We start from the raw sequence: 11141 nt of genomic DNA on the forward strand, positions 1-11141 counted from the left end.
CATTTCTTTAAAAAGACCAAATAGATGGCCAACAGACATATGCAAAAATGCTCAACATCACTAATCATCAGAGAAATGCAAATTAAAGTTATAATGAGATATCAATTCACATTCGTTAGAATGGCCATCATCAATAAATCAACAATCAACAAGTGTTTGAGAAGATGTGAATAAAAGAGAACATTTGTGCACTGTCGGTAGGATTGTAAATTGGTGCAGTCACTATGAAAAACACCAAAGAGTTTCCTCAAAAAATTAAAAATGGAACTACCATACCATATGATTCAGCAATCCCACTTCTGAGTAATTATCCAAAGAAACCCAAAACACTAATTCAAAAAGATATATGCACCCCTATGTTAATTGCAGTGTTTTTTTTTTTACAATAGGCAAGATTTAGAAGCAACCTAAATGCCCATTGATAAATGACTGGTTAAAGAAGAGGTGATACAATGGAATATTACTCAGTCATAAAAGAGAATGAAATCTTACCATTTGCAGCCACGTGGGTGGACCTAGAGAGCATTATACTAAGTGAAATAAGTCAGACAGAGAGACAAATACCATATTTTCCACTTACATATGAAGTCTAAACAAAATAAATGAAAAACAAAACAGAAACACACACATAGATACAGAGAACAAACTAGCGATTGTCAGGTGGGAAGGTGTTGGGGGTCGGGGCTGGGTGAAAAAGGTGAAAGTATTAAAAGGTACAAGTTAGCAATTACAAAATAGTCACAGAGATGTAAATTACAGCATAAAGAATACAGTCAATAATATTGTAATAATTATGTATGATGCCAGGTGGATACTAGACTTAATAGGGAGATCACTTCATAAATAATATAAATGTCTAACCATTCATTTATATCATATACCTGAAACTAATATAATATTGAATGTAAACTATAATTGAAAAATAAAAAAATATTTAAACAAAAAACATAGCAACCAACCAACCACCATGACAATCAGCAACAAAGTTGTAAGTATAAATAAAACCATCTTATGTTGTTCTATTATAAAATAGCAATATTTATATTATTATCATTAATTATTTAATAATTCAACAAATATTTTTGAGCTTTCAAAGCATTGTACTGAGCTCAATTGAAGAATATGTGAATTAGCATGAAACATACAGAGTTTCTGAAACACATTATAAGCATATTATTTTTGTGTTGTTCCTTATTGTTGTTGCCTTTTTATTTTAAAATTTACTTTTCATAGACTAAAAGCATCAATTCAAAATCTCTGGAGAAATCTATTATTACATATTCCATTCAGTTTCTAATACTTGATTGTTTTTGAAAATATAATTTGGCATTATTTATAGTATCCTCGCCTTTAAAGAATAACTCTGAAAATAATTTTTGTAGATACAGCTATAATTTGAACTTGTCAGATTCAACATTATTCTTAGATTCAAAGCTATTATTAATTTATTATTACCATACAGCTTCTCTTTTATATGCAAAAGCTTATAGTACTAAAGAGTTCTCCTTGAATGTACTGGCTCTACATTCTAATACTACAATAAATTTAAAAAACAGCCGAAAACTTTCCTCAACATTGAATTTTATTCTATAACTTATACAACTTCCATCTAGTATAATATCTAAATTTTATTTGAATGCAAAAATATATTTTAATCTGGTTTATACTTTTTTTTTTTTTTAGTTAACTACATATCCTAGAGATCTCTCCACAGTTGTAGGTAGAGATATTCTTCACTCCTTTGTACAACCACATCAAAATTCATTGTGAGGATATTCTATTGTTTATTTAACCAGTCCCTGAATAATAGACATTTAGAAGGAACAAGTAGTATGGATATCTTTTCAAACTTCCAGATATTAAAGTTCCCTCTTGCATTGTCTTTGTGAGCTGTTGAAACATAAGGCCCAGAGATATTCTACCTTGTGGCCCTTTCTAATATTCTGGACCTTCCTTTTCTTTTATATTGTCCCTGTTCTGCTAAACTTGAATTCTGTTCAAAGTAGGTTCTCTTTTCATCCCGAAGAGGAGTACATGAGCAAACTACTCTAGCTTCTCTGGACCCCACCGCAGGTCCCATGCACTCATTTGCAGTTTGGAGAATGAGGAAAACCTACCTAGCTGCAGTTGTTTTCTGAGGACTGCTGCTCTTCCCTGGGCATCTGTGCGAATTTTGGGATTTTCCTGCTCTAGCATCCATAACATGCCTCATTACTGCCCTCTGTTACAAATGTTGATACTACGCAGCTTGTATAGCTACAGAGTTTGTCACCAGATCAAGCAAATAAAAAAAGACTTGTGAGATTTAGCCAATAAACATTCAGGATGCTCAGTCAAATTTGAATTTTAAAAGAAGAATGCAGGGAGATTTAAAAGCAATACTGCCACAATAGTCATCGACACAATATTCATATTTTTTGTTTGTTTTTAAATTTTTATTTTGGCTATATCTTATAGTTGCTAAATCATTCATTATATTTGTTCACTTGTTATTTATTTGAATTACATATAACATTAGGTGTGTTTCCAGAAAGATATAGTCTTCTAATTTTACCTTTCTATAAATGTGCAGAGATATTTGTAACTAGAGATATGTTATGAACTGAATATTTGTGATCCCCAAAATTCGAATGGTGAGATCCTAACCCCCAGTGTGATGGTACTGAGGGAAGGGGGCTTTAGAATGTGATTATGTCATCAGAGTGGAGCCCTCTCGAATAGATTAGTGCCCTTCTAAAAGAGGTCCAGAGAGCTCTCTCTCCTCTGGAGAGGACACGGAGAGAAGGCCGTCTATGACTCAGGGAGCAGGTCTGCCATGAATCTGCCAGCACCTTGACCTTATACGTTCCAGACTCCAGAACTGTGAGAAATAAATATCTATTGTTTAAGCTACTGAGTGTATAGTTTTCTGTTATAGCAGCCCAAATGAAGACAAGGTGCATCAGTTTTAAATTTATCTAGCTCTGCTTCATGTGTGTGTGTGTGTGTACATATATATATGTAATCAAGATATTGATTCTGTTGGTGGTAAGGCCTTTTGATAGGACACTAATTTAGAGTAGAATGCAGTTCATTTGGAAGTGATACTTCCAATTCAATAAATCTTACAATGCTTTAAAGGAAGAATCACTTATGGCCTTGAAAAAAGAAGGAGATCTTAAGGTAACATTTAAAAGAGAAAAAATGACTCAGTGTCTTAGTGGGAAACAACAAGAGTTCTAACTTTATCAAGGGACCAAAGAGAACATAACACAACATTTTCAGTTCATAAGAAAAGGATTAAGAGCCTCAAATAAAGAGACAACAGACATATCAACAGTTAAGAAAACGGGGAGGGGCTTTTAAAGATCATAGTAAATTCTTGGGATATTAGTTGATATACATGCACACACACAAACACACAAGAGGAAATATAGCACCCCCAAAAGTACTAATTTTCTAGGTGAAAAAGGTTGACAGCCAGACAATTTTTCCCACCTCAAAAAATAACAATCACCTCCCATATTTAGGTAGAATATGAAAGAATATTTAAGAATAAAATTTTGAAGAATGTTCTTACTCCAGAATACCTGAATACTCTAAATAGGATATTTTTATATTACAAACATAGACAAACAAGAATCAAGATTACAGACAAAAAAAAAGCATAAGAGCAACAAACAACAACAGAAAATGTACAGAGACAACTTCACATGAAATGCTGTCTGTGATGAAAAAGTACTCATTATAATGGGTAGAAGATATATGAATAACATGGTTAAAATATTAGAACACACTGATAGTTATGATATATATATGTGTGTACATATATATATATATATATATATATAAAATTTTGTTAGATTCAGCAAGGGTGAGGATAGAATTGCTTTACCCAGTAGAGTATCCTATCCCACTAGCCATGTGTACCTTTAAAGCACTGGAAATGTGAGTAGTCCAAATTGAGCTGTACTGTAAATATAAAATACAGGATTTCAAGCACTTTGTAAAATATGCAAAAATATCAATATTTCATATTGATTATATGTTAAAACTATGCTTTACATGTACTAAGCCAAATAAAATATATTATTAAAATTAATTTCACTTGTGTGTAGTAAAGAATTTAGCCTTGCTCAAAGAGAATTCTGGTCTTTGCCTTCAGATCTTGAGAAGTAATCTCTTAAGACCTTGGAATGTCTTCCTGATAAGGGGGTTTGTTTATCTGGAAATCTTAGGCAACAGCAGACAGCCTAATAATGTAATTTATGAAATGGCTTTGGGTCACAAGATATCAGCTCAAGCTTAGGAGGGGCTGGAGATGGAGGTGTGAATAGTTGGCTGTGTCCATGTGCTGGAGCTCCAATAGATACTCTGGATGCCATGTCTCAGGTGAGCTTTCCTGGTTGGCCATACTTTGTACATATTGCCACACATTGATGCTGGAAAAGTTATCACTGTCCATGATTCCTCTTGGAGAAGATACCTGGAACCTCCATGTGTGGAACTTTCCTGGACTCTGCTCATGTATCTCTTCCTTTGAGTGATTTTAACCTGTACGTTTACCCTGTAATAAACCCTAACCACAGGTATAAATACTTTCAGTGAGTTCTATGAGCTCTTTTAGCAAATTGCTGAAACTGAGAATGGTTTTATAGACCCTCAACTTCCTACTGGTGTCAGAGGGAGGGTGATCTTGAGGAACCTCCAACTTGCTATTGATATTAGTAGTCAGGATAGCGTTCCTGACTGCTCTTGAACTTTATACCTGTTTCTCTTTACTCTGTTTAATGTAGTGGCTAGAATTTTTAAACATATACCCATGTTTCACTTTTGTGACTTGCATTATATTTCTTTTGGACAGCACTAAGGTAGAATCAGGGTCTAGCAGGAAAGTTGGAATCGGCAGTACAAATTAACACCGCAAATGTAAGAATTATTTAAACAGCAATTTAAGTACATAAATTTGTTTGAATTTGAACTATCTGGTTGAAACATAGTGTTATAGATGTTATAAGTTTGATCCACAACAGGAGTGTGTGTACACTCAGTTTCCTGCCTAGACTCTGACAGAATGCTTACAATGCTCTTTGAGAAAAGACATTGAGAGAAATTCTAGATTGGAAGGATTGAATAGGAAATAATTACTTTAGAAACCACATTATGAATTTTATTTTTTCTTCTATTGATAAAAGGGACAATTTATATTTTGTCTTTGCTCATATTTTTTTTTTCTGTATGGTGTTTAAAGCATATGTGATATGTTATCTCATTAATCCTAGCCAAGCTCTATGAGGCATCAAAACGAATTACTAGCTTGAGACAAGATATAGAATCTAAGTAAGAGATGTGAGGCAGGAAACAGAGACAACGTCTTAGATTAAGGGGATCAAGATCTGTACTAAGATACAAAATTTTAAGTGTCAATATGTGAAAATTGATAAACCATCTTAAAACAAATAGAACCATGGAATAAATTCAAGGTTCAAGATAAAGAGGAGAATCAGGAGAATGCTACCCAAACCTGAGATTATGTCCCATTTTCAAGGAGATCTGGGTGCTCGTCACATAGAAAGCATTGCAAAAATATTTATTGAAAGAATTAGAAGTAAAATATTAAAGGCATTTACTGCTATATTATTAAGAATCTTTATCCGGCTGCCAGATATTGACATGTGCTACATGAGAATTTAAGGCACAGGACAGGGTAAACTCACATTTATTGATTGCTTACTGTGTGCTAGGTATAATTCTAGGTACATTTAAACTTTAATAAAATTCAAGTAGCAAATATTAAAATTTTAGATTTTATGGTTATATTGAAGCTCTAATATAATAAGTTAAGTAGCCTAAAGTGAATAACCCAAAGCTGAACTGATTTTTCCAAATATCATGAAAATATTAGATTGGTGTCAAGTCCATGGCTAATAAGGAAATCTAGTTATTCTGATCCCCAAACACATTTCCAAACATGATTAATTTCATATCAGCAGAAAATGCAGTGAAGTGAGAAATATGGCCACTTGATATCCTATTACCATGGTCTCAAATGTTGGTTCCTTTAGGGGTCAAAAGGCAACATAAAACATTTTACTTGAAGCTCAGCCTAGAAATCTAAACAAATCTTAGTTTATTTGATCCCAAACCTCATGAAAGTCTGGTTGGGCCATTTCTTTGCTATTTAGGTGATATCATCCCTTTTATTCAGTCCGTTTTTAAGGAAGAATAGTGTGTCTCTCAGCCAAGGCTAAAACCTTCATCAGTTCCTTGATCCTTCTTTCTTTAGGCTTTGTTCCACTAAGCATTCTCATGCTTCCATAAGGTGCTTCCTCTCAGTCTACAGGCATGCTTATTTTTCTTGCTTCCAAGGGTCTTTAGATAAACCCTGATAGTATATTCTCATTTATTAATGCAGTTAAAGTTTATGAATGCTTTGTGCCTATATAGTCTCTTAACCATTATCAGCTTTTATTTCCATATTGAAGTAATGCAAACCTGAATTTAAATCCAAATCCAAAGCCTAACAGATATGAGCTATGTGCTCTTGGGTAACTTACTTTCTATTCACAAATTTCTGTTTCCAACTTTGTAAATCAGTAATAATTTACCAATATCCTCTATATAATTGCTTTTACTAAATTATCTTTAATGTTTTGCCCTTAGCTTCTAGTTGGGATAAGTAGATTTGGTACTAAGCTTAATCTGTTATAAAATTTATATCAGGTATATTATTTGTGCTATTGAATATTATGTACTCAAACTGCCTTATGTATAGAAACATTTAACAAATAAATTTGCTTTCCCAAAGCGATTGGTAATTTCTTTTTCCTTGTGGATAATTTCAGTTATGTAACTGATCACCTTTTGCTTCCTCTAGGAAGCTCAGATGCCACATGAGCCAAATTTGGGTCAATTTTAATAACCTAGGATACTATAAAATATGTAATCGTTTTAATTTTCTCATTGATTTCAATCTTGTATGCTATATCTGCATTTTTATCTAGTCATATTTTTCTATAAAACACCTTTCTGAAACAGGTCAGGGTAAGGATTGGTAGATGGATAATTACATAGATCAGCGAGACAGTGTTGTTACTAACTAGTCTTGCCTTTCCTTATGCTATAATTTAGATATGAAATGCTATTCTCTATCATCTAAGTCTATGAAAATTATGTCTATCTTTTAGAGCTTATAAATTTTACCCACCACCTACTTCTTTCAGCATTTTCTAAACCTTCAACCAGAAGTGCTTTCTTTTTCTGTTGACCATCATATCACTTTATGTATTCTTCTGTTGAAACATTAACTTTAGTCCTCTCTATAATTCATCTCTGATTATTTATGAGTTTTCCTAACTCTCCTTTCCAATGTTTCAAGTTTTTAATAATAAGGGTATATGTTCTATTTATTTTTATAACCCACAGTGCACTTTGCAGAGTATGTAATTGAAATTCAACACATACTTGTTGAATTTTATTGAAATAAATTTGGTATGAATTTAGATTTTAAAGCTACCTCAAAATTTATTAAAATGTTGTGCATTATCCAAACATAAACACCATCTTTATTTTGGATATTTGGGCTTAAATAACTAACAATTTCTTTTTATTTGATCAATTTCCCCAAGATTGGGTAGAAAAATTCTAAATTTTTGGTTTCATCTATAGCCATGTACCAAGATGTATTATATTTATTGGTTTTCTAATCTTTTAATAAATAAATAATATGAGTAATATGAAATAAATGAATGTAAAACGGGTAATAATGAGGAAAAAAATGAACATAAAGTGTACTGCCAAAGAGCTAGTGCTTTTGTAGGGAAAAAGAGTGAACTTTGGAACACAGAGATTGACATTTATACAGTAAATCTATATTCATTATGTAATGATCAGAGTAGAGAAGATGGTTGAAAAACTGGGTAACAAGTAAATGGTTAAGCATTCACAGATGTATTTGTGTTTACTAGGTCAGCATTTAAAGATGAAAAGAGATGATTTACTGAGGGAGTATGAAGACTTGCAGATGTTGTAAAGAATGTTAAAAGAATGAGGTAGAGGGGAGTTCTGGATTAACTAGAGCAAAGGCAAATTGCCTGAAGCAATTTATTAGAGCAGAATAAATGATCAAAATGAAAAAAAAATTGAGATTTTTATTGAAAATGAAGAAAACACCTGGCTGTCCTTTCATGTCTTTAAATATTGGTTTAAGATTTCAGAAAACCACACTACTGAATTAGTGCTTGTGCATGTGTGTACACCTCTTTGAGTTGATGTGTCTCTATACATCACAATTAGGTATGCAAAGCCTGTAAAATGTGTGTTACAGCAAAATGTTATGGCTCTCTTTTCAGAACACTTTCTATATAAATATAAAAAGTGTAACGATACTTGATTCTTACAGCTTTTTTGAAAGATTGTACTTTCCAGAAATGGCCACAATAATATTTTTAGTCTTACATGTTCTTCCAGAATGTTTCCACTCTCCCTTCAAGTAGTAAAGTTTATGTGTTCTCCCTTTCAAACTGGGAGGGACTTTGTGGCTGCCTGGCTTAATAGAATATGATAGAAGTGACATTTTGTGACTTCTTAGGTTGTTATATTATATGATACAATTTCTGTCTGGCTGGCTCTTCTTTGGGTCAAGCAACTTTGGAGGCGTGAGTCACGGTAATAGGAAGATCATAGGCACAAATTACATAGAAAAAGTGTGTGTGTGTGTGTGTGTGTGTGTGTGAGAGAGAGAGAGAGAGAGAGAGAGGGCATGCACGTGAGTGAGAGCAAGAAACTATTACAATCCTCAGTTGTTTGAGTCTTCACGACCCAGGCATCCAATGATTCCAGCACAACCATGGTCTGATTGTAACCTGTGAGAGACTTGAGCAAGAACCTTCCAGTTGGGCCTAGAAACCATAAAGATAATGATAAAGTGATTGATGTTTTTTTTAGGCACTACGTTTTGGGTTGGTTTTTTGTACAGCAATAGATAATCAGAACAATATTTCCCAAAACATATTAGGATGTGTCCATTTGATCAGCTAGGGAAGTAAACAGAAAAGATACCATATCGGCTCTAAGTCACTTAGTAAAACTGTGTCATTTTTAGGGCCAAGATTAACATCAGTTTGTATCTTATTCAGACCAGAGGTCCACTCTAGTTGTGATGGCAGAAAAAAACACACTCTAACATTCTTTGGCATTAAAATTTATAACACAACTTACTTTAAAGCTAGATTTTTAAAAAGTAGTCTAATGAACCTGAATAATACAATGTATTACAAAGAGTGTTAGATGAATTTATATCTTATGTTAGAATGCTCTCCCTGATGGAAGTATTGTGCTTTAGTTGTGTTCTTAAAGTGTGATTCGACTGATGTACTTTTAAAATTCAAATCTGGTGATGTATAAATATCAATATTTTTCTATTTTAGTAGTACATAGAAGAATTAAACAGTACTACAAATGCCTATGAGTAGTCTCACTGCTAATTAGTCACAGTGTAAATAAACAATTTGCATATCATCATTTTAAGCTTCCTGTGTACAGAACACTGAATTTGAAATAAAACAACTGGAGAATAATCAGTGTTTTCAGAGTTTGTTATCTAGGTAGAGATAGAAAACAGACACATATGAAGGGTAATTCAGAACACATACAAACCAAATGTAAACAGATTGTTCTTTGTGCAAGCTATATTTAAGTGCTGCGGGTATCAAAGTAAAGTGGTAGACATAACTTTTTGCTTAAAAATTATAAATGTTTAGCACACTTACATATGCATGTTTAAAACTCAAGTTATGAGTTATACATTTTTAAATATCTAAGCATTTAGCAATATGATGCTAGATTCATTGTCCTCGACACTAAAAAACAAGATGAACCATATGAAATTGCCAATTTTTGATAGTTTTTACAGAATTGGCTATTTGATATGGTTCAGCCTGACATACCACTTTGGTGAAGATACTGTCATAGGCTCAAACAATTAAGCCCTACCAAAGGCCTCAGTCATTTGACATATATTCAGTCTTCCTTCCAAAAACTCCCAGTGACAAGAGAGGCAATATTAATTGTAAATAAAAATACTTTATTTATGTCGAACTATCAGTATTCTTATTCACATTCTACATTTATAATTTTTAATAGATTCCCTGAGGACATTTATTTTAAATTATAATTGCTTCCTTTTAGGTTTAAAATAGTTATCACACATTTTATTACCTACAAAACTTAGATTTAAAATTAATTTCATAAATCTAACTCATCTTGTGCTCCCACTGGAGATAAGGGAAGCATCATAAGAGAAATATACTATTTACAATAACACTATTTTGGTTCCATAGTAACTTCCTTTAAGGACTGTCAAGTGCCTTAGAGTCATTATCTAAATAATCATCTTGACAAACATAGTAGGACAAAAAGTTTAAAAATATAGAAAGCGATTGAATTCCTGCTATGATTAGAGTTTTAATGATGAAGTCAAACTCATCAATTAATAGTCACTGGTCAAAATAACAAATTAAAAGAAAACTTGTAATTTGGGGGCAATTCCAAGGAAAAATCTGGCTGGCGATCAGAAATTAACATTACCTTGCCTTCTATTTTAGGTTATTCTTCCAACCAGTAAAACATTTTTTAATTATAGCACAGGAGTGAGGACATTTATATTATGTACGTAATATTACCAGTTTTAGGCTCCAGTTTATGTTTTCTGACATGGTTTAGAATCCATCCAGTCAACATTTTTTACCTAGATCTTTTAATGTTATGGGAAATAATGTTGCCCATTCCTCCAAGCTTCAGGAAGCTAAGCAGTGTTTCAAGGAGATGGCAAGATAAAATACTAGACCATCTGTTGCTAAACTGTCCCCAACACATATATTTTCACACACATATGATAAATTAAATAGTCACCTTCAAAAACATGACCTTTACATCATGTAAGTTAATATGAAAATGGTTTACAGAAAGTTTTATTCATAAACATCTGTTGAGAGCATTATAGTAAATGCTCTGATATATTGAATCATAATATATACAAGCTTTCATTAATTTCTTTGGGTGTTCACTTTCAATTTACTAAGTGTCACCCTAATCTTTAATTGTGTGTTTGTAATATTTGTAATATGGAGCAAGAGCTCATATCACGTTAAGATATTTAAATT

The sequence above is a fragment of the Rousettus aegyptiacus genome, unplaced genomic scaffold (assembly GCF_014176215.1).
Source record: "Rousettus aegyptiacus isolate mRouAeg1 unplaced genomic scaffold, mRouAeg1.p scaffold_m13_p_10, whole genome shotgun sequence".
In the NCBI taxonomy this organism is placed as follows: Eukaryota; Metazoa; Chordata; class Mammalia; order Chiroptera; family Pteropodidae; genus Rousettus; species Rousettus aegyptiacus.